A 24,278-nucleotide genomic window follows, 5' to 3' on the forward strand; every position below is an offset into this window, starting at 1 on the left:
TCTGTTATATGATCTAATCTGTTTTCTTCTGTCGGCTCTGTCCGGTTAAGGCTGGAATGTGTGGAATGTGCAGGGCTGCTTGTGATTGGATAGAAGCGATACACACCCTCTGCAGGCCCCCTGCAGGCTCTGTATGACTCACACACTCTGCTTATGTGAGCCTATCACAAGCTGGTTAGATTGTTTGCAAACACTGCCTAAAACTGTTAATTGCAAGCCAGGATTGCAGCAGGAAGTGGCAGAAACAGCACAAAGGGGCCCAGGAGAACATAATGAATAGAATGGTATGCTTTTTGCTGTAAACATTTTAGAGTACAGATTCTCTTTAAGTGCTAGAGTGCAAAAATGATTTATTTAACAAATACAAAGAAGCACTGTGACACACATAGGCAAACTGGGCAGGAATTACATGCAAAGAATAATCAATCTCAAGAATTAGTAAAGTGACTACTTTATGTTGTATACAGTGGGATGCGAAAGTTTGGGCAACCTTGTTAATTGTCATGATTTTCCTGTATAAATCGTTGGTTGTTACGATAAAAAATGTCAGTTAAATATATCATATAGGAGACACACACAGTGATATTTTAGAAGTGAAATTACGTTTATTGGATTTACAGAAAGTGCGCAATAATTGTTTAAGTAAAATTAGTCAGGTGCATAAATTTGGGCACTGTTGTCCTTTTATTGATTCCAAAACCTTTAGAACTAATTATTGGAACTCAAATTGGCTTGGTAAGCTCAGTGACACTTGACCTACGATTTATACAGGAAAATCATGTTGATTAACAAGGTTGCCCAAACTTTCGCATCCCACTGTATAAGTGGGATGCACTAACTTGCACTCTTGCCTTGCAGCGCTGGGTCCCCGGGTTGAAATCCCAGCCAGGGCACTATCAGAAAGAGGTGCGGAAATTGTGTTGCTGATTACAGATCAATATCATTAAGGGGCAACTTGACTTTTGTGAAAATAGTTGTTAATGCATATATCAGTGGTACACAAATAATGTTACGCTATTATAAACTACCATTCTATCTAAGTCTGCAGTGGCTCTAACTTTCTAACACAAGTGAAGAGTTCAAACTGAACTCACTGGAAACCATGGTAACAGTATACCGATTTTTACTATAATCTTCCCATAGTATTTGTCATTCTGAGCTCTTGGCTTAGTATTTACTCATCAGTCTGCACTTACAATGAAGCATAATTTCCACCATCTCAGTGTTTAGGCTTATTGTACTCATTATGTTACAGAGTTAAAGGGATACTGTAGGGGGGTCGGGAAAATGAGTTGAAGTTACCCGGGGCTTCTAACGGTCCCCCACAGACATCCTGTACCCGCGCAGCCACTCCCCAATGCTCCGGCCCCGCCTCCGGTTCACTTCTGGAATTTCAGACTTTAAAGTCGGAAAACCACTGCACCTGCATTGCCATGTCCTCACTCCCGCTGATGGCACCAGGAGCGTACTGCGCAGGCCCAGTATGGTCTTTGCCTGCGCAGTACGCTCCTGGTGACGTCAGCGGGAGCGAGGACACGGCAACGCAGATGCAGTGGTTTTCAGACTTTAAAGTCTGAAATTCCAGAAGTGAACCGGAGGCGGAGCCGGAGCATCGGTGAGTGGCTGCACGGGCACAGGATGGATGCGGCGGACCATTAGAAGCTCCGGGTAACTTCAACTCATTTTCCCCCGACCCCCCTACAGTATCCCTTTAAAGACAGTGCATAGCAAGTTCTCTTGAGACCTTCCCACATATCTTGGAAGGTCTAACTGGGGATGGTAAACTTAACACTTAGCATATGATGATTTAAACAGAACAGATTCAATATTATTTATGAATAGAGAGATGTTTTGTTAATTTTATAATGCAAGCATAACAGATCTTGGAGTCTTTGCATACATTTTTTTCCCCTACATTACTCTGTCCTTCTGTGCTATAAATCCAGACATAAGTCCAGCAACCTGCGGCCTCCACTGCAGAAATGTGCAGCTGCAGGAGCATCAGCTCCAATAGTTATTCATGAAACTGCGCATATTCATTCACTGGACCCACATTTGCCCTATTTCCCTCAAATAAAGCCCTGCGGAGCATTTTTGCACAATTGGAGATGGTCAATGAGGTGCAAATAATTCTGCCATCCATGCCATTTCTATGTGAAAATGAGCCTAGTCAAATGCACTTCCTTTCTATTTGATCGTTCCAATTACAAAATATATAACACTTGTATGAAATAGTATGTGAGACAGAATTCTTTGCATGTCACTGACCATCTCTTAACATAATTAGATATACCAGGAATTCAATGTTTATATTGGAATGATCCCATTTCAATTGTAAGGTGTAGCATTGTACTGCAACACAGGGCCTAAGGACCCTTTCACACTTAACGCGGTACGTTCCATCGCGTCGCACAAAAACGCTGCCTCCCGTCGCAGAAGCAGTGATGGCCCTATGGGCTTTATTGATCGCAGTGCAGCAGGTCCTATAGTGGCGATGCAAGAGCTGCAGTGCGTTGTGCGCGGTTAACCCAGACGTGAGGCATGATTTCATTGTAAAGTATGCCATACTGTATGGTCGCACTGTAACAGTAACATGTGCTGTGACCTTTCAGGACCATTGTGGAACAATCACAACAACGCATCCGAGTGAATGAAGTGTGAAAGGGGCCTAAATGTCTGCGCTACAGGAAAAGGCTGATGTACAGGCTCCTTTATCACATACTTTAAAGGGACTCTAAAAAGAAGAAATAAATGGAATCTGGACTTACCTGGGGCTTCCTCCAGCCCCCCGTAGCCCATGAGGTTCCTCGGCATTCTCTGGGTCCACTCCATGGTTCCGCTGGCGGCTCCGTAAACTCAGCGACTTTAGCTGAAGTCGCTCATGCGTGGGCCATCCGTGCAACTGGTGAGTCACCACGCCGGTTAGCGTAAGCGTCCTGCGCAGTTTGGTATTTCAAGAACCTCGCATGCGTAGGACCTTTACGGCGACTGGAACGGTAATGTGCGGGTTGCGCGGACGGAGATAACGGAGCCGCCAGCAGGACCATGGAGGGAACTCAGAGGACGCCGAGGGACCTTGTCGGCTACAGGGGGCTGAAGGAAGCTCCAGGTACGTCCAGATTCCATTTATTTCTTCTGTTCAGGGTCCCTTTAAAAATGATGTCATCAGCAAATTAAGGATCTTATGCATAGATAAAACAAGCTCAGCGACTGATTGCCTTCACAGGGCTAAAAAAAACTGTGCGTGGAATTAGGCTTTATAAAGCTAAACCATTGACCACCTTCTACGAATTAATAAAGAAACACTTACTTTATCTTTTTTCCACAAATATTCTATTGTCTTATGACCATGCTATACAAGCAGCTGCCAGCAGTGGCCAAGGTGACAGAAGCACTGCTGATTGCCATAGCAACTGATAAACATCACAGCCAGAAGGAACCTAAAGTGCAAACACGGCAATCCCTTTCCAGATAGATTCAACAGATTGGATCAGGCTCCAGATCTGTTCCCATGGGAGATGTATTGGTACAACTTCAGATTTTGTAATCAGCAAGCAATAGTATCTTATATAATTTCAAATTGATGCCCCCCCCCCCCCCCCCCCCCACTCCAAATGAAACCTGTCAGGATTCTCAGTCTTTTTATACATTCCCAGCCTACAACAAACAAAGGTCTTTATTACTGATTTAGGACTTTGTTCCAACCCTCTGTCTGCTGATTGTTGTAGGATAGTATAGCACATAAAATTGATGTTAGTGAACTAAAACAATCATGCAGCTATTTGGGTCAGAACACCTGATCGGCATGCTTGTTCATGGTCTGCGGCTTTAAGTATTAGTGGCAGAGAATCGCAGGACAGCCAGGCAATTTGCATTGTTCAATTAAAAGGAAATAAATGTCAACTTCCATATTCCTCTCACTTCAGATGTCCTTTAATATTACTTTGTGCTGTTTAACAGGGCCGCCGCACCCCCTTTAGAACCTGCTCTTGTCGATTTGGGTTCTCCAAAAACACCTCAATTGCCAGCGGAGGCCCTAGTAAATCTTAATAAAAGAAAAAAATAAATATAACAGCAGGGCTAATGCTGAGGCATCCAGCCCACCACTGCTTTTTAGGTAGTAGACAAGACAAGACGCAGTCCTGGCCTACTCAGAGCTGCAGCCACTAGGGTGCACTCTATTGGCAGTAGCAGTGTTAGGTAGTCGTGCCCAAGGTCTCCTTACTGAATGGGTACTGGCTTACTGAACAGGAAAAGCCAAGGTTTGAACTCTGGTCTCCTGTGTCAGAGGCAGAGCCCTTAACCAATAAACTATCCAGCCACTAGGCGGGTAGGCAGCCTCCTCCCTCACACAGCAATCATTTGTACTGAATTAGGATTTGCTGCTAGTAAATGTAAACGTGTCAAGGGGTACATGGGGAAATGTTATGCACACCAGAGAGTATATTGCCTATATTAAATAGGACCAGAAATATGGTTGTACAATGTGTAACTATATCTCTGTTGTATTGTGCATTTACTTCATCAAAATTAAAGGACACTGTAGTCCAAATTGATAAATGCCACAACGTTCTTCCTGTTTTACTGCAATTTGGACAGCACTGGAGAAATGCTGTGTAGTGTGGTTCAGAAAAACTAGACATGGGACGAATCTCAAATTTTCCCAAAACTTAATTCAAATCTGAATCCTAAAAGGTTCTTAAATTTCTTGAACCTCTCAGATGTAGAATCTTATAAATCCTGTTCATAATAAATTATTTGATCTATGTAAAAAACTTAGAGAAGTTTGAACTCTTCCGTTTTATTCAGAATAAAGAGTTGTAACTTCTAATAACTTCTCTAACACACAGAAAATAAATCTTAAAAGACACCTGAAGTTAGCGGGATATGGAGGTTCTTTTCCTAAACAATACCAGTTACCTGGCTGTTAAGCCTATCCGCTTCCTCTAAAACTTTAGCCATAATTGGCTTCCCCCTAAACTGATTGTGAGCCCCTCTGAGTGACAGTGACAAGACTATATACTCTGCAAAGATGTCAGTGTGTCAGATGTCAGTCTGTCTCTGTGTTTGTGTTTATATAGGCTAAAGCACATCTGAACTGTGCACAAAACTGGGGATTTTAACCTACCTAGGACTTCTTCCTTTCCCCGTAGTCCAGCAGATCCCTGGTGCCCACTGGGTCCCCTCCTGTCTCCCGCTGTGAGCTCTGAAATTATTGGGGTCTGGAGCTCCACTGTGCATGCACTGCTCCGCCCACACACACTCCCTGATCCACTCTCAATGCTGGGAGTGTTCTACATGTGGGCCTTTCATTCTATTAAAAACGGTGCATGTGTAGATGCATCCTGACGATGGAAGCATGAGTATGGAGCGCGCACAGTCGGGACCTTGCATGTGCAGTCGCCCCAACTGGATCTCCAGTCACATTAATTTCAGAGCTGACAGCAGGAGAACAGAAAGGAACCATAGGACGTTGAGGGACCTGCCAGACTAAGGGGGTTGAATAAAGACGCAGGTAAGTTTACATACAAATCTTTACTTCCCGCTCAGGTGTGCTTTAAGAAAATAATATTCAGCCCCTGAAATATACCGTAATAGGAGAATCCCATATTTTTCACTGTTTGTTTGTACTGCCACTTAAGGTACCCATCAATGATACAATATTGGTTGTATGATCTTACCAAACCTATGTAGTAGATGTACCAAGTGGTAAGATTGTACAATCAAGATTGTAACTATACGCTACAGTGGAAGTTGGTAGGCAAAGACAAAGGTTTTCAGGATTTAAAGTCCTAGGTGTTCTCTCCCTGAAAGGAAATTAGGTAAAAGTGTTAATAGACTTCATTAGATTTCACTAGATCCGCAATGATTCCACTTTTTCAGACCAGGCCTTTTAAAAGCTTACTGCAGTGCTGAATTGTAAATCCTGCTCACAACGTTAAAAATATGTCACCTTTTAACCGCAGCTTTGGCTGTAAACAGCTGCAAAGTGTACAGTGAATGAACAGGGGCTGAGGCAAGCTTGACATGGATGAAAGAATGGAGTGCAGAGTCTTTCATGTCCACAGGAAATGTGATCTCTGGTCTCGCCTCTCACTGTGTTCTAGAGTTTCACTATTTCCCCGTGTATGAAGAAAGCACCATTACAGTCTGCTGAAAGCATCGACACAACACAGAATGGGTTTTGCAGATTAGCGTGTTTATTTTGTACAACTTCCTTCTGCGGAGATACATTTTATTTCTCCCTGTCTGGAAACTCTCTCTGAGGGGAAGTGCTGTGTAAAACTCAAGCATCCTTAAAGCGGTGGGGGGCTAGAAGGATGGACTCATGCAGGGCTGAGCCTTATATAGAGAGGTCACAGTGCATCCTTCAGTGATGACTTGCTCTCCTACCACCAGACAGAGCACAAGGATGCCTACCAGGATAATAGAGGGATAATGTACCATCCAGGCACTTTACGTATATGGAGAGTGCACAGGAGGAGGCAGTGGCGTAGCTAAGGAGCTGTGGGCCCCGGTGCAAGTTTTACATGGGGCCCCCCCAAGCACTCTATACATAACAATTGATACGGCGCACCAAAACCTGCTAAGGACAACCACAGTGTCAGAGTTGCAAGAAGGGAATGGGGAACAGTTTGTTAATGATTACTACTATTCAAAGCATCTATAGAAGTGATTATTACCAGCACAGGACCAACAGAGAGGTAATACTGTGATAGATGGTGGACACTTCGGGGCCCCTCTGGCCCAAGGGCCCCGATGCGGTCGCTACCTCTGCACCCCCTATTGCTACGCCCCTGGGAGGAGGCAATACTGGATGTAAATTCCCTACCTATCAGAAAGAAAACTCCATTAACAATCTCCTTGTGGCCCACATTGTCACTTTTTGTACAAAGTTTAATATTAGAATCCATTTATGTAGCGCCAATACTTTCTTCCTCTGTGCTTCAAGAGGAACATCAAAGAAGTCACATCACTCACTATTCCTAAATCTATGCACTAGGCCAATATTTCTCATTATTACAGCATGCACCCTATTATGAAATGCAGTGTTCACCAAGTACCCCCTGCTGTGGGTAACATCACTTCAGGTATCACTTGTTACATTTGTATTTGTTAAGCATACTCCAAACAGAAAGAATTTGCAAACTTTTGTTTTTGTTAGCATTTTAGTAAGGGGGCTTTTAGGACCATTGTAGTCCCTTACACACTCCAATAAGTTCTGGTTCACCATGAGATTGCTGGTTAGTCTGTACCTTTAGGCATACTCCTGTAACGATCGGTGTAACACAGAGAGGATCTGATTACCGGTGATCTGCAGTATCACCGATAATCAGATATATCTCTAACCTCTGGACACCTGAGTAATGAGAGTGTTTGGTGTAACAGGAATACTCTGAGCAAGGCACCTGAGGAGCAGGTGCCGAACAGTAAGGAGTACTGTACAGAAACACGTTCCTTCCGCAAGCTTGAGCCTCTCCCGAGGGAGGGGTCAGACTAAGAGGAGGAATGTAACGATCGGTGTAACACAGAGAGGGTCTGATTACCGGTGAACTTCAGTATCAACGAGAATACAGAATATACCCGATTATTGGTGATCTGCAGTATCACCGATAATCAGATATATATACTAACCTCTGGACACCAGAGATAACAAGTGAGTGTTTAGATGCAACAGTATACTTTGAGTACTTATACAGAAGTATGTTCCTTCCGATGGCCTAGACTCTCCCGGGGGAGGAGCTAGGCTGAGTGTAGGAAGGACAGAGCGTGAGTGACACCAGAGGGAGAGGGTGTCACTAACAGATCTGGGAACTGCCTCTAACAGTAAGGCCAGTTCTCGAGGTCGGCAAGCCAGGTCGTTAACACACAGTCTGATAAGGTACAGATTCAGGAGACAGATACGGAATCCAATAAACAGACAGGGTTTGGCAACGGAGTATCAGAATAGCAAAGTACAGAATCAGGAGGCAAATACAGAGTCCAGGAACGAGCAGAGTTTGGTAACAGGATATCAGAAATAGCAAGGTACAGAATCAGAGTTCAGAGGAATAGTCAGGCAGGCAGAAGGTCATAACAAATAATACAGATCAATATTCCTAATGCTAAGAGGTGAGTTCCTTGATCATCAACACCTTTGGAAACTATGCTAGAACACAGATACAGACAAGGTCTGAGTGCTACCACGTAGTGATCGCAACGGCAGACACCAGAGAAATGACCAGCATCCAGTATATATACTACAGCGCTCACCAGCGCCACCCCTAAGTGCTGGACCAATGGAAGGTGGTGAAAATGTCAGCTGACCCGCTTGGTCAGCTGACTCTTCTCTGGCTGTCATATAAGCTCTGCCTCTCAGCGCGCGCGCGTCCTTCTGAACCTGTGTGGACTAGCAGTCCCAGCCACACCAGATATGTCTTGCAATGTACCCGCTGATTCAGGCGCGGGGGCCACCGCCCCGCTCTCCAAGCAAGCGGCGGTCTCCCCGCATCCAACCACAATGTCAGCCGCTTTGCCATGCGTGCAATCCGCTGCATCCATCGCGGACTCCACCGCTCTGCCCATGCGGCGGTTCCTTCGCCTTGTGCCGCCATGTTAGACGCGGAAACAGCCGCCTCACTCTGAGCCCTTGTGGCGGCTTTTCCGCGTCTCCTCACAAGGAAGGACAGAGTGTGAGTGACACCAAGGAAGGATGTCACTCCCAGGTCTGTGAGCTATCTCTAGACTGAGGAGATAGCTCTCGAGGTCGGACAAGCCGGGTCGGCAACAGACAGACAGATCAGGGACAGAGACAGATTCGGAATCCTAAGACAAGCAGAGTTCAGTAACAGAGTATCAGATATAGCGAAGTACCTAATCAGAGATCAGAAGAGAAGTCAGGAAAGCAGAAGGTCATAACAAATAATCAACAATGCCTAGTCTTGGGTGTGAGCTCCTTGATCATCAACACCCTGGAACTAGTCTGAGAATAACTAGATTGTAAACTAATTCCTAGTCTGAGGTGTGAGGTCCCTGTTCATCAACACCTAGGAACTGGTCTAGATAATAACACAGATAATATACAGTTTTCCCTAGACTGAGGTGTGAGGTCCTTGATCATCAACACCTAGGAACTGGTCTAGATAAATACACAGATATTATATCACAGATACTGACAAGGTCTGAGTGCTACCACGTAGTGATCGCAACGCCAGACACCAGAGAAATGACCAGCACCCAGTATATATACACCAGCGCTCTCCAGCGCCTCTCAGCGCGCGCGCGCTTCATTCTGAACCTGTGTGGACTATCAGTCCCAGCCACACCAGACATGTGTTGTAATGCATCTGTTGGTTTGAACGCGGGGCCAGCCACACCGCTGTCAGAGCATGCGGCGGTTTCCCCGCGTTCGGCCATACTGCTAGTGGCAAGCTCATGCGTGCAAACCTCCGCGTCGGGCGCGGAATCCGCCGCCATGTTCACTGGGCATGCGGCGGTTTCTCCGCGCTCTGTCAGGCTTGTGGATGCAGGCCCATGCGCGCAAGCTGTCATGTTGAACACGGAATCAGCCGCCTTACTCTGAATACTTGCGGCGGCTTTTCCGCGTTTTCTCACAACTCCATAATTCAGTATTTGTAAAAACAAAACAGAGGACACCAAGAGCCCAATAGTGCAATATTGTCTGGTAAGCTCAATATATAATGTAAAGTCAAAGGTTCTTATACTCACAAAGGTGGGTTACCATCAGGTAACCACTTGACAGGCAGGTGGGGAGTATTAGTACCTGACCCCACTCAGGTATAAAAGTCGCTCTCTGTAGATAGGAAAATGGGGAAAGAACCCCTCCACCAGGGGTGGACTTAATCGTGCTGTAATATGTACGAACAGAGGCGCCAAGCAGAGTAAAACAATGTTCTAAAAATGATAAAAAGAGGGAAGTCGAGGTGGACTTACCTCCCTCTGGTAGTGGACATATACTCAAATGCAGAGTAAAAAATATACAATTTATTCACAGCTCCATAAAATCGCAACGCGTTTCGCGGTCAACAATCCCGCTTCATCAGGCAGTACAGGAGCATATAAAACTGGTTCAGGTCCATAAAGCGTGTGAGCGCCTCTGTGAAAACTGGTTCAGGTCCATAAAGCGCGTGAGCGCCTCTGTATGAATACGTTTCTAACATACCCTTAATTAACTAAAACAAATGTATTTAGGTTTGTTTAGGTGTGATCCTTAATTTTTTAATCAAAAATTATCACACTAAACTGACGTCAACAATATTAATTAGTTATAACTAGTCACAAGTAGTCAACGTACTTTAAGTACCCTATGGAGTATTCTCATCATGTTTTAAAAGCCCAAGCAAGAGGAAATGTTTCTGGATGCATTTCCCTGCAGCGTTTATACTACATGGTATAAGGTGCTTGCCAGCCAACCAGAAGACAATATGGATGTTGTAGGCCACACTTGAGGCTACTTTCCCACTTATTGCGTCGCGTCGGGGTTACACTTCACCACTGCAGCTCGTTGCGAGGGCAATGTAAGCCTATGGGTACTTACACACTACAGCGACACGGTGCAATGCAATGGAAGTAGTGAAATTGACGCAAAGAAGTCACAAACTCTGCAGTGCGTTGTTGCATGATCCATGCCTACTACACAGATTGTGCAGCAATACAAAATAATGGATGGATAATTTGAGATAAATAAGAAAGTGTATGGAGCAGATAGCCTATGTAAAGCTTTGTATGATAGTGTTAGGAGGTGGAACTGAAACCTTTGGGTAATTGGTAGCCAATGGAGGGATTGGCAGAGAGGGACAGCATCAGAGGAGCGGGAGAAGAGGTGGATGAGATGAGCAGCAGAGTTCAGTAGAGGATGGAGATGTGCCAGTATGTTTTTTGGTAGGCCGCAGAGTAGGGTGTGACAGCAGTCAAGATGAGATATGATCAGAGCATGTACAAGATTTTAGTAGCCTCTTGTGTAAGGAAGAGACAAATTCTTATGCAGCTTTACTATTTCTACTGTTTTTTGGCCAGATGTCTTGTCAACTTTTCGTCTAATAGCTTTGGAATCCACTGATCCCTGCAAATGCTGTTCTTATTATAATAATAATGTTAACATTTGTACAGCACTTTTCTCCTCTCAGTCTAAATGATTGGGAGCTGTAACCACTAAGGGTGCACTAAGTTGGCTACTGGTGGCATTTTAGAGACATTTGCGTTTTGCCAATGATTGGGAAAGCACAATGGCAGTGGAACCCTACAAGGATGATTTAACTGCAGTACTTGTGTTTGGCAATTGCGATCGGGCTGCAGCATTTTTGGAGTGATTTCAGAGCGATCACATTGTAGGAATGCAGGCCCAAATCACGATTGCTCCAAATCGCCGCTAAGTGGGTCCCAGGCCTCACTAAACAGGTGACTGTCTCCAGCCAGGATTCAAGCCCTGGTCTCCTATGTCAAAGGTAATGTCTTTAACCAGTACACGTCAAAAAACTGCTTTCCATTTAAATTAATACTACAATACAATGGCAATGCAAAAGACCTTTTGAGGATAATTCGAAGTAGATTACAAAACAAACTATACCTTAAAACAATCTGCAAACACTGAAGTCATTGAAGGGATTGTTTTTTTTAATGCACTATCCAATTGTATTTTTCCATTTCCTCATTTTTTACTACAGCCATCGAAAGTAGTTTGAGTGCCTATTTTTCGCAGTTGGTGCTATTCTGATTAAAAGCATACAGCTCACAACAAAAGCATGAATTTCACAGTGTTTCTTTCCTCCATTACCAAATCATGTAAGTATTTTGTGAGTTATAATTGCTTCCATCTCACCACCGGGCATTACCATTACCCCTAATGCATTTTTACAGGACATTTATGCACCAGTGGCATATTAAGAGCTTGTACAGAATGTCAATGAGCCATTTCATGCAGACACAGCTCATATCCCACCACTTGTAAGCACACTCTATAAAACATGCATAGTTCACCTCTGTCCTTAGTGAAATGTGTGCTGTGTGTCAATGGACCGCACTGACTCTTCGGCTATGATTGGTCCCAATGACTCTCTCCAGTGGACCATGTCTGCCAAGAAAACATCATATCCTTGCAAAATGTTTGCAAGTTTTAATTTTAAAAACTATGCCAATACATTTTAGTTGAAGAATCCGTTTTAAATATTAAAGGATATCTTACATTACAAAAAGTTCAGCTGTCTGCTCAAGAAAGTCCTATATACAATATTATTTGAGGGACTTGGAGCAGACATCTGAGTAAGGTGGTTGCCATCCTTAGACATGACAAGTAGGAGTCAGGTAACATCACCACATCTGAAACAATGACAAACAGTGATGTTACCTGGCGGCAGAATTTACCGCCTTCAGCCTCCTGTGGAAAGGTGGCCTAACTATTTGTTTTTTATGTAAGGTTTCATTGACCAATAAAAAAAATGTAAGCTCATTTTGCTTAAAGGGAAGGTCCAAGCAAAAAAAAAAAAATGAGATTCACTTACCTGGGGCTTCTACCAGCCCCATGCAGCCATCCTGTGCCCTCGTAGTCACTCACTGCTGCTCCAGTCCCCCGCTGGCAGCTTTCTGACCTCGGAGGTCAGGGCCAAATTGCGTACATTTTTACACATTCCCGCTAGTGCAGGAACATTAACACATACATTTTTACGCGTTAGTGGTGCGTTAGTGGTGAAACGCGTAAATTTTTGTTCCTGCACTAGCTGGAATGCGTAAAAATGTATGCAATGTGGCCCTGACCTCCGAGGTCAGAAAGCTGCCAGCGGGGAACTGGAGCAGCAGTGAGTGACTACGAGGGCACGGGATGGCTACATGGGGCTGGTAGAAGCCCCAGCTAAGTGAATCTCATTTTTTTTTTTTGCTTGAACCTTCCCTTTAAGGTGGCCACGCAATGATCGATTTTGATGTTTGATCAAAATAAATTTGATTCTTTTTTAGAATCTGCCCACAAAATGTTGACAAGCTTTTTTCAATGAGGGTAACTTCTGATTATGAATTTTATCGTGATTGGTCTAAATTGCTCGAATTTAATTCAGGGTCACTTTAGGATCTCTGTGTACAGAGGTTACTTTTTACACCTCCAGTTATGAAGAATAAATTATCATTACATCTACGGTAGACAGTATGAAGCCTGGGGAAGGGTGAGTGGATGAATTACCAATATGAACATACATTTAGATGTTCCCTCTGTACATTTAATCTGACAGAGTGGATCATTGGTTAAATGTCTTCTAAAATGCTTTAGGAGCTTAGCTTAAGTGAATCTAAAGCATGATTTGAAGTATAAGTTACTTACCTCAGTAGAGGGAAGCCTTATCAATCTAACCAATTGGCTGGGTCCCTGTAAATATATCCGACAAGGGCTTGTCGGATATTGTCTCATTACCACACTCCCATCTAAGTACAAGCACAACCGTTCTGGGCATGCACGAGTATGGTCTGTACATGCCCAGCAGCACAAAGCCACTCGTGTATTGCATTTTTCCTCTATGCACAAGCTGCTTTGCGGTTCTGGGAATGTGAGCATCATACTTGTGCATGTGCAGTACAGTCATGCTCATACCGCGATGGAAGCGGATGGAAGCGGTACCACAAATAGAAGAGATAGACCCTACTCCACAAGTAAACACATGCTTAGCTGAGCTTCAGGAGTGGATGAATAATAATTGGCTAGAACTTAATGCTGACAAAACTGAGGTTCTTGTTATCGAGGGCCAGGGCTCAGCAGCAAAGCAGCCCCAGTCTCAACCAACACCGCTAAGGATAGGGAGCTCAGACCTGAACAACTCAGACTCTGTGCGCAGCCTGGGAGTACTGATTGATGGGAAATTAAGCTTCAGGAATCAAATCTCAGCTGTTGTGAGCTGTTTCATCTAAGGAATATTGCAAGGATTAAACACCTAATTCCTTCAGAGGATCTTCCAACCCTAGTTCATGCCTTCGTCACATGAAGGTTAAGGCTCATACACACGTGGTACGGCTGTCGGCGCAACCACGTGGCACGCGCGTGTTGCGGCGAGAGGTCGCCCCTGTGTATGACGCGCACGCCCAGAACCGTCGCCCATCGGAGCTGTCGCCAGGCGATTGACATGTTCAATTGCCGGCTACAGCTGTCGCCGTAACTTTGCCGCAACTGTAGCTAGTCCGCGTGTGTATGCGGACTAGCGACAGTAACCAATAGGGAATCCACGGAGCTTCCGGCGGGGGGGAGGAACGTCGGCGACAGCTTCCGTCGCATCAGTAATCCCTCTTCCGCCATGTGTATGCGGAGGGACCCGGCGATGAGCTGTCGCCGATCTATCGCGCACACGCTCCCGTGTGCTAGCGACCAGCTACATTTGTAGCTCATGTGTACCAGCCATTATTTAGTGTTAAGTGCCATGCAACACTAGATGGTACAGATGGCTTGTTGGTGGATGGCCACCATGTACCAACAAGGCTGCAACATCAACAAGGAGGTGGAAGAGTCATGTTTTGGGCCAGAATAATGGGAGAGATGGTCGGCACCTTTAGAGTCCATGAAGGTGTGAAAATGACCTGTAAAAAGTATGTAGAGTTTCAGACTGGTGACTTTCTTCCATGGTACAAAAAGAAGAACTGTGCTTTCCATGACAAAATCACCTTCATGCATGAAAATGCACCATCTCATACTGCAAGGTATACCTCTGCAACGATGGCTGCTTTTGGCATAAAAGGAGATGAGGCCCGAGAGCTTTTGGACATCCTCAAGCTAAAGATCTATGAGGGTGGGAGGCAGTTTACATCCAAACAGCAGTTCTGGGCGGCTATTCAAACATCCTTCAAAGAAAATTCAAGCAGAAACTCTCCAAAAACTCACAAGTTCAATGGATGTAAGAATTGTGAAGCTGATATCAAGTAAGAAGTCCTATATTAATTCAGTATGTTTTTGATTAAAATAGCTTTTGGTTTCAGTAATCATGACTCCTTAATGCTGCAAATTCCAACACATTTTGAAACTCTGTTGTGCGTAATAATTTGGAACAATGCATTTTAAGTGTTTTATTTTTGAAAACATACCATTAGGAGGTTTGTAAAGTAACATTCAAATTATACTCTAAAGGTGCCCATACACTCGTCAGATTGGCAGCAGATAGATAAGAAATGCATCTGATGATCTATCTGATGCGTTTTTAGAACATTTTTTACCAGGATAGAATTCCAATAGATTTCAGTTTGAAATCTACTGAAATTCGATCTGATGGCATTTTTTTGCCATCAGATTTCCATTAAGGCCAATGCAAACTGATAAGCAATCTCATCAGATCGACCTAAATTTTCCACCCTGCAAGTTCGATGGAAATCCATCGAAATCGATCGAAATCGGCCGTCGATCGGTCGATTGGCCAACCGATTTGCAATCGATCGATCGATCGATCGATCGGGATCGATCGGTCGGCCAGAAAATCGGCTGAGTGTATGGGCTGCTTAATGGTTGATGACCCAAAAATTATGCAGACTGACACTTGCATCAACTATTTAGAAAAAAAATTCAGAGAAAAATACAATTTGCATAATTATTTAGAACAATGTGTATTTTCACTAGATGTAACATGATATGGATCAATGAGAACATTCACAGGCAACAGAGAGGATGAAAACAAGCAGGAGTTTCCTGGTTTTCCTGGAAAAGCCTTTAAAGAGGATTTGAGACTTGACTGACAAATTCCTATATGTTTAGGAGTTGTCCTTGTGCTACAGAAGAGTCATGAGTACCGCCCCACAACCAGAAGCTGCATATAAATGCTCACCAGTAACACCATTTGTTATCAAATTCTGATATTGTGCTGCTACAATAATACACAACTTAACATAAGCAAGTCTACTGATTAACATGTGCTGTCAGTTCTAATGCATATTTGCATTACATTAAACTAACAGAAACATGCATTGTCACAGGATTTGTCACCGAGTGAGCAGTCATTGCATCACCTTCCTACACATACAGTACTACTTGCACTACAAGCAGATGTTGTCTCAGATTCCCTCCACGGAGTTGTTCTGGGTAACGTGGCAAAGACAGGAAACAAAACAATAAAAGCCCATTCCCAGTATGCAATCTTTACTGTACATTTTCCGTTGAACTTGAGCTGTACGCAGGCTAGATGCTCAGTCAAAACACAGCTGAACAACTATCTTGGAGGATTGTCTAGCATGTGTGAGGCTTTATAATGTAAGTAAAATACATTTGCATTTTGAATGGAGGAGTGTCAATTTGCATTGGTAATTTGTTGGGAAACTTTAGTTTTTCACTAGAACCAATCAAAAACAACCAATACTTTTCTAATTGAAAATTGGTTGGAGAATATCAATTATCCTACCAGCTTGCACCACTTGATGTGGATCGGAGTTCAGCAGAAATCTTGCTGTTCCATTATCCCCTATGTTTCTACCCATGCTTAATTAATAAAAAAAACTTCCTTTCCCGATCCAGGTTCATTCAGTTTTTTTTTTTACAAATTGATCAAGGAAGACCCTGGTTGTTTTATAGATTTTATTTTAAATCAATGCTTCTATGAACTTATTGTCTAATACATTTATTTAAAATAATGCATGGAGTGCATTTTTTCATGGGTCTGATTCTGTGTTTTTGGGGGTTTTGTCTTTTGATTTCTTTTCTGCAGTTTAGGCCCCGTTCACACTGCACGCGTTTCCTTCCGCGTTCCGGGAACGTGTGCAGAAGGCCGACACGCACGACATCAGACAGTGCATTAGTTCTCTGTCTGATGTTCACACTGCATACGTTCCGGACCTATGCGGTCCGGGAACACATGCTGCACGTATTTTTTCCCAAAACGCGCGGCTGTCCCATTCACTTTCAGTGAATGGGATCAGCCACACAACGCATACAAACGTGGATGGCGTTGCGTTCCGAACGCACGACCCGTCCGCATTTGGTAATGTGAACAAAGCCTTAGCATTTTTGTGTGCATTTTTATGTGATTTTTCCTTGCATATCAATGAAGAGACTTTACATAAGAATGTATCTAATGAACTTCAAAATTGGATGGGATTTTTCGCAAAACAAATGTGATTTTTCTGTGTTTCCATAGACAACGCAATTTAAAAACACAAAATAATTGCAAAAAGGAAAAGGAAAAAAAAAACAAGAACCCGCAGGTCAAATGCAAGACCATTGAAATACACTAGCTGAGCAATAAACAGGAAATCGCATTTCCACACGACGCACGCCTATTCAGATAAAAGTGAACGGGGCCTAACTGAATGCCCTTGGAGAGTTAATTCTTGATTGGCAGCCATGAACAACCAGACCTTAGTCTTCATCCAGATTTTATGTATTAGGCTTATTTTTTTCTGTACAGTTTATGGCCTGCAAAGCAGCTGGACAGGAGTGGAAAGTGCATATCTCCCCTCAATAACTACCATATGTGCTCCGACTGAGGATGATCATCCTTCCAGAACTGTCAGCTTCAATGGCGACAGGAGAATTTCTCTGTCCATTTATATGCGCTTCCACCTGCTGCTTGCAGACAATTCTCCATGATGGCTCCATTCCTATCATCTGTTTTCTTTATAGGTATTTGAATTGAACAATAATGACCATTTCATGTCTGGGAAGGCTGGCTGTTTGTTTACAACCAAATAAAAATTTGATTAAAGTGAGCTCATTAGATAAACATCCATGGGAATCTCAAAGGGAGACTGTAGTGATCTTTGTTTGCGTATTAGGTAGGAGCAAAAAAAAAAAAAAAATTAAGTCAAGCAGGCCGTGCACTTGTATCAACTAGTACCGGCAGATCTGATCACTCCGATCCAATCTGCTGGAGATGTGTAGTGCAATGAGCCTCATCTATTGTAATTTTCTCTGATTTGTGGCAAAAACCGAACAAAATGACAATTGGACCAGATGGAAAATTTCAGTGGATTGGGGAAGCGCCAGTAGATCAATGGCCCATAGCATTGTACTGTATCGAACAGTGCAGCAATGTGATTCTAAAGATTTTCCATAGATTTCAGTGTCAAAGAGCAAATAATAAATAAATAAAAACTAAAATGAAAAGTGATAATGCTTGAGAAACCTAGGGCATTAAGACCCTCATCTGCTTTTTCTTTAACTTCTTCTTTCCACTTCATCTATTTTACATCTTTTAAACATTTCTGGACCGCGCTAGTTGAAATCTATGTCCTGTTTGTGGTCTCTTATTTCTGACAGGACATAGATTTCAACTTCGCCTCCGCGCGTTCTTGCCACTCCCGGAGATCACGACGCTCTGCCGCGCCAAACCTCACTCGCCCTGCTGTCAATATGACAGCAGAGCCCTGTGAGCCAATCAGGAGCCGATTTAATTGATGACAGGGTCAGGAGCCAATGAAATCGGCTCCTGACTGGCTAACTGAGCTCTGCCTTCATATTGACGGCAGAGCGAGGGGCATGCGGCGATGGGTGAGCGGCGTGACCAGTGGGTCTGTGCAGCCATTCATTGGTAAGCTGTGTTTTGGGGTACCAGCAGTCTATGGTCCTTAAGGGGCCAAAAACTGCTGGTATGAAGTGGTCAAACAACCAACAAGCAAAACAAAATGCTACAAATAAGGCCAGAAAAAATATCAACGGTAAGTTGATCATGAACTTATTTTGAGTGATTTTTTTTCTTTTTGTGTGGAAAGTTATTTTTTAGAAAAGGTGATAAAGTAGATAAGATAAGTAGAGGGAATTCATGAGATATATTTTTGAGACTGAACCCCCCCAGTGTACACCTGAACTGTGCTCAAAAACTGTTGACTTTTACTTACGTGAGGCTTCTTCTAGTCCCTTGTAGTATCCATGAGGCCCCTCAGCATCCTCTGGGTACTCCGTTGTCCCGCTGGCAGCTCCATAAGGTGGGTGACTGTAACTCAAGTTGTGCTGACTGTGCATGCGTGGTCCCATCTGCACGCCTTTCTCGATCTCTCTCCCATCAGCAGGAGCAGTTTGTGCATGTGCTGTTCGCAAAAGAATTAACTGCATATGCACAGAACACTCCCGGCGATGGGAGCACAATCCAGAAGGGCTCGCGAACGGGATGGCATGCGCAGTCGGCGCAACTGGAGCTCCACTTGCACATCTTACGGAGCTGCCAGTGGGAGAACGGAGGGGACCCAGAGGGTCCTAATGGACTACGGGGGGGAGGGGAAATTAAAGAAGACCCAGGTAAGTAAAAGTCAGTTTTAAGCAGAGTTCAGGTGTGCTTTAACTAGGCTTCCATAAGGGCTCTTTTCCACTACATTGCAATAACAGAAATGGTGATGACCGTTTCCATTAGTGGGATTCATTTGCTGCACAGTTTTCTCCTGAGCACAATCGTTGTCTTGCCTGTGAAAGTAGCCTATAGGATGCAGTGTGAACTGCATCTGTTGCGCTGCACTGGATAATGCAATATATTGTAATGGCACATTCATATATGCACATTAGTGGTGGCATGCAGCGGATTCTGTCATAATGACACACAGCACCATGTGTGTTACCAGGCAACGTGCACTAATGGTTGCAGTGCAAGCATACATAATGGACTGTGTGCTTTACCATATGCGTCTCATAGGGCAACAGTAAGCACTGTTCAACTCTTAGTTGCAAACCTGTTTTTCAGAATATGCAACACAATTATGTGTATAGTGTGAAAATAGCCTTACGTTTTAATATGGGAGTAAAACAGGAACACTTGCCATGTTTATTAATTTGTCAGTCAAAAAATGAATAAAATAGGAAATTGGAAAAAGAAATGTAAAAAGAAAAAAAAAAGTCACAGATTTCATATGTTCCTAAGCAAAATATTTACAGGTACCATACCTGAAACTCCACTTTTGCTCAGAAGAAAGTGCAGCTCCATTAGGGCAGCTCAAAACACCCAATATTATCATTATTACCGTAATTTATATAGCACCCACATCTTCTGTAGTGCTGTCCATAAAATAAAACAAACACATACATGAGAAGTGTACAATCAGGACATCCAGCAACACAAGTACAAACACATACATCGTTAATGTGCAGTTTGAGAGCACGATTGCTGGTACACGTCCATTATTATAATCATTATTATTGACTTATAAAGTGGCAACATATTCTGTGGCTCTGTACAAAGTAAGAAACAAACACGGGGTACATAATAATACATTGGTATAAACCAAATATAGATGCTGGTACAAAAAAACATAAATGGCAGACATAGTAATTACAGCGACAAATGCAACATGAGTAAAATGTATAACAAACTCCAAAAGCAAGAGGGTCCATGTGGTAAACTATAGAATAAACAAGAATCGCTAGGGGGATGTCTCTGCCCTTGAAGGCCTACAATCTACAGGATATATCAGATTTATCCTGCCAATCACTTGATCAGTCAAAGTGTTAAAAGTAACAAGAGCTACTGCTCTGTACTATCTATTTATGCAGCAAGATGAGAAATTATAGGCAATGCATGGTACAAGCGGAGAACCGATACTTGCACAAAAGTGCACTTTGAGCACACAATCAGCCTTGTAAATTTGCTGGCTGCAAATTGATCATTTTTAGCATCAGTTAGTTATAGTTAGTTAGTTATTCAGTAGGAGACCTTTGGCAAGTCTCCCTTACACTGCTACTGCCAATAGAGCGCGCCCTAGTGGCTGCTGCTCTGCTCTGGCGCTTTGAGTCCGCAAGGAGAAAAGCGCAATATAAATGTTATTTGTCTTGTCTTGTCTTGTATGCCTGGCAGGACCTTATTTTTCTGTACAGTTTTTTAATCACATGGACACTAGTTATGTTTTTGCCCGTTGGTCCTAGCATATGTAAGTTGGGGTGGACATGGTGCGTGGCAGAAGAGGATAAGTGGAGGGCAGCTTTTTTCTTCCACTTAATAAGAATTTAATTAGTAAGGATTTACATTAAGCCCAGATGCTCTTACTGAACACAGCAGCCCTGGCCAATCAAATGGATGTGTCAATTCGCTAAAGCTCAGGAGGTATTAGCCTGGAGCTATATAGGATTATTCTTATTTCAAAGACTGAAAAATAAGTTCCTGGAGGAAAAAACTGATGTTTAGCTACTGCCGGAATTCGTTGGAGACTACAGGGAAATTAGTCTCCTGAGATGAGTAAATCCGGGGCTGAGCAGCTAATATGCTGCTCCCATCTGTCTGTGAAGGTAGATCACCATTCACACCTTTTGCTGTGAGGTTAAAGTAGAAATCCAGGTAAACTTTCAGATTTAAAGTGTACCAGAGACCATACAAAATAAAAGTCATAAGCTCAACACACACCATACAATCTTGTTTGTACAGATTTACCAAATCCATGTAGTATTATGGCCCATACTCACGAGGGACTTTTGTCGCCTCAACACGCGGCGCGCGCGTGTTGCGGCGACAGGTCGCCCGTGAGTATGGGCCGTTGCACGCGCACGCACCCCGAACTGTCGCCCGTCGCTCATGTCGCCATGCGATTGAAAGTTTCAATCGCATGGCGACAGTCGCCGCCGCACCTCCGCCGCAACTGTCGCTAGTCCGCGTGAGTACGCGGACTAGCGACAGCAACCTCCATTAAAGTATATGGAGCTTCCGGCGGAGGGAGGAGGAACGTCGGCGACAGCTTCCGCCTCGCCGCTGGTCCCTCTTCCGCGTGTGTACGCGGAGGGACCTCGCGAGGAGCTGTCGCCGGCCTGTCGCCCACACGCTCACGTGTGCTGGCGACAGGCAACATTTGCAGCCCGTGAGTACGGGCCATTAGGGCCAACAGATTGAGAATACCTTGCATGATTGATTGGATAAGCTCTTATACTACATGAAAGTGGTAAGATTGAACAACCAAGATTGTATGGTGTGCGTTGAGCCTTATACATACCTGGGGCTTCCTCCAACCCCATGCGCACGGATCGCTCCCATGCCGCCGTCCTCAGCCTTCTGTATCGCCGGTACTGGGTCCTGTAACTTCAACCGGTCACGGCCAGCCTGCGCAAGAGAAGTGCGCTCTCTACATATGTCTCCCAACAGCCTCTAGGAGCTACTTGGGTCAATTATCAGTACATTTGATTTGAAAATAAAAACACTTCTCTGTCCATTTGTTTAAAATGGGTTATAGGATTGTGACACTGAACTTTGGCTAGATAAAATGAACTCTGTCCTCTATAGACATTTTGATACTGTTGCTTGGGAACATCATTATTGACCTTTCTGGGTGATAGTTTCAGGAATGACTGCTGTACAGACAGGCTACTCTGCTACAGTTGAGCAGGCTGTTCTGTTCGATGGGGAACAAATGACAAACAGAGGACCATCAGGAGATACTGAACAATAGTGATCATTCATGTTGGCCATATGGACTTACAAGGGAGAGTTTACAACTGTTTAAGCCATATTGATCCAAAACCACAAATATTCCTGCAGCAGGACAAAAAGAGCTAAAATGATCATCTGCAAGAAAAACTATGCACAATTTTGCCTTCCTAGAACAGAAGGCATTTGCATGTATTCAGCTTCACATAAGGAGGATTTGCCCCCTCACTGTATCAATTAGACAGTGTGCGAATATGCAAATGTCAGATATGGTTAGGGAGTAACTACTATAGCCCAATATAGGAGGAGCTGGTGTAATTTCAGCTAGCTTTGCCTGATCACAGGCGTTGCACATCAATAGAAAAATATTAGCAGTAATATGGATGTCATGTGTAGATTGTCCTTATAGTTACTACTAATGCACTGCATCAGTAAAGTCAAGGAACATGCAAATCATTCCTTTATGTCCCAAAAAATCCAGACACACTGTACAATTAGAAACATTGATATATATATAAAATAGCAACAGCATAATAACGTTTTATTATTAATTTTTTTTTCTATTTTTTGTTTTGCTTCCTTAGTTTCTGGAGAATGCCCAGCCCAGACACTGGAAATGAGAATCTAGAAAAAAACAGCACTACAGAAATACTTCATACACAAGTGAAAAGGACCAATGAAATATGCTTCCACGTTGATGCATAGCTGATTTCAATTTGTATGGTGCTTGAAATTGGGCCAATCAAATGCAGTTACTGCTGATTCTCATCAGCATAGAGTTGAAAAAATGAATACATTGTTGATTATCTCTATAAAATCAGCACATTTCAGGGCCTTTTTCAGTGGATAGGCACCACCAGGTGGATTGGAATTGTAAAAATGGGCAGGATTACAGGACTGGGGCAGTATGGGTATTTCTCATTTACGTCATGGAAAACTAAAAAAAGACAATTAATATATTTGTAGCAGGCTAAAAATAATGAAGAAGGTCCTCTGCCCAAATAAATAAAAAAAAAATAACAACAACAACAACAAAAAAAAACATGCAGAAGTAATTTCATAGTAATCAGTGTCACATTAGCAGGAAGTTATCCCCATAACGCATCATGAATGAATATGCAAATCATTTGGCCATTTTCAAAAATCTTTGGGGTTCAGGTTTTCCATGATATCACTGAGTACTCTGTAGCACCTGCTCCTTTTCAGCTTTAGCAATGGTAACTTGTGTTGGCAGCTCTGACTAAAAGAGCCAGATATAAGGAACAATGGTTTCAGTTTGGGTAGTTTTTCCTAATCAGAGTCACATCAAAAGCAAAACAAATGTGAGCATCAATACTGTATATACTTGACTATAAGTCTAGAAATCTAGGTAAAAAAAAACACATATATACAGGCACATCGCCTCTAGTTTTAGACATTTAGGTCAGACTCACTAAATAAAAGTATAAGGGTCGACTTATACACGAGTCACGGACAACACTGAGCACAATGAATAATGTGTGTACAATTAGTGACATTCCCAATTGCAGCAATTTACCCAGTAGTAAGTGACACTTTCTTGATAAAGGAAATGCCAAGAAAACACAGGTCTGAACAATTAACAAGGAAAGGGGCAATGGGAAAAATACTGGGCTGCAGGAAGGGAGTGAATAATTGCTGCACTTGGGGGTGTGGAGGAGTTGTTGGCTGCAATTAAGGGACAGGTGGGGATAATGGCTGCAATACTGTATACAGTGCTGTCATTAATCCATCCTGGTCCCCAAATGCAGCTGTTAATTCTTCCTGATCCCCAGGTAAAGCCATTAACTTTGCTGGGTAGACTTATACTTGAGTCAATAAAAGTTCCAGTTTAAAGAGAGACTGAACCCTCACAAAAACTACACAGTCCTTTTTAGTATTAATGCCCTACCTGAAGGGCCGCATCCTTGCAGCTTAACACTCAATTAATCCCTCCCCGAAATCCCCTGGGGAAGATTTGGGGATCACTTCCGCATAGAGGCAGAG

At 43.3% G+C, this 24,278-nt stretch overlaps 1 protein-coding gene and 1 long non-coding RNA gene across 5 annotated transcripts in view; both read right to left on the reverse strand.

Moving 5' to 3' along the window:
* PRICKLE2 (prickle planar cell polarity protein 2) overlaps nt 1–24,278 on the reverse strand; it is a 500,639-nt gene that overhangs the window by 380,442 nt on the left and 95,919 nt on the right. The gene's annotated exons all lie outside the window — the stretch shown is intronic.
* Nucleotides 1–24,278, reverse strand: part of LOC137532838 (uncharacterized) — a 165,509-nt gene that overhangs the window by 136,563 nt on the left and 4,668 nt on the right. Inside the window, exon 1 of one of the 2 annotated variants that reach the window (XR_011024017.1) lies at nt 3,311–3,493. The exons of the other annotated variant lie outside the window; for it this stretch is intronic. This is a non-coding gene — a long non-coding RNA (uncharacterized lncRNA). Of the gene's footprint in view, nt 1–3,310; nt 3,494–24,278 lie in introns of those variants that run through there. 2 annotated transcript variants of the gene reach the window in all.

Source organism: Hyperolius riggenbachi, chromosome 9, assembly GCF_040937935.1.
Source record: "Hyperolius riggenbachi isolate aHypRig1 chromosome 9, aHypRig1.pri, whole genome shotgun sequence".
Taxonomy (NCBI): Eukaryota; Metazoa; Chordata; class Amphibia; order Anura; family Hyperoliidae; genus Hyperolius; species Hyperolius riggenbachi.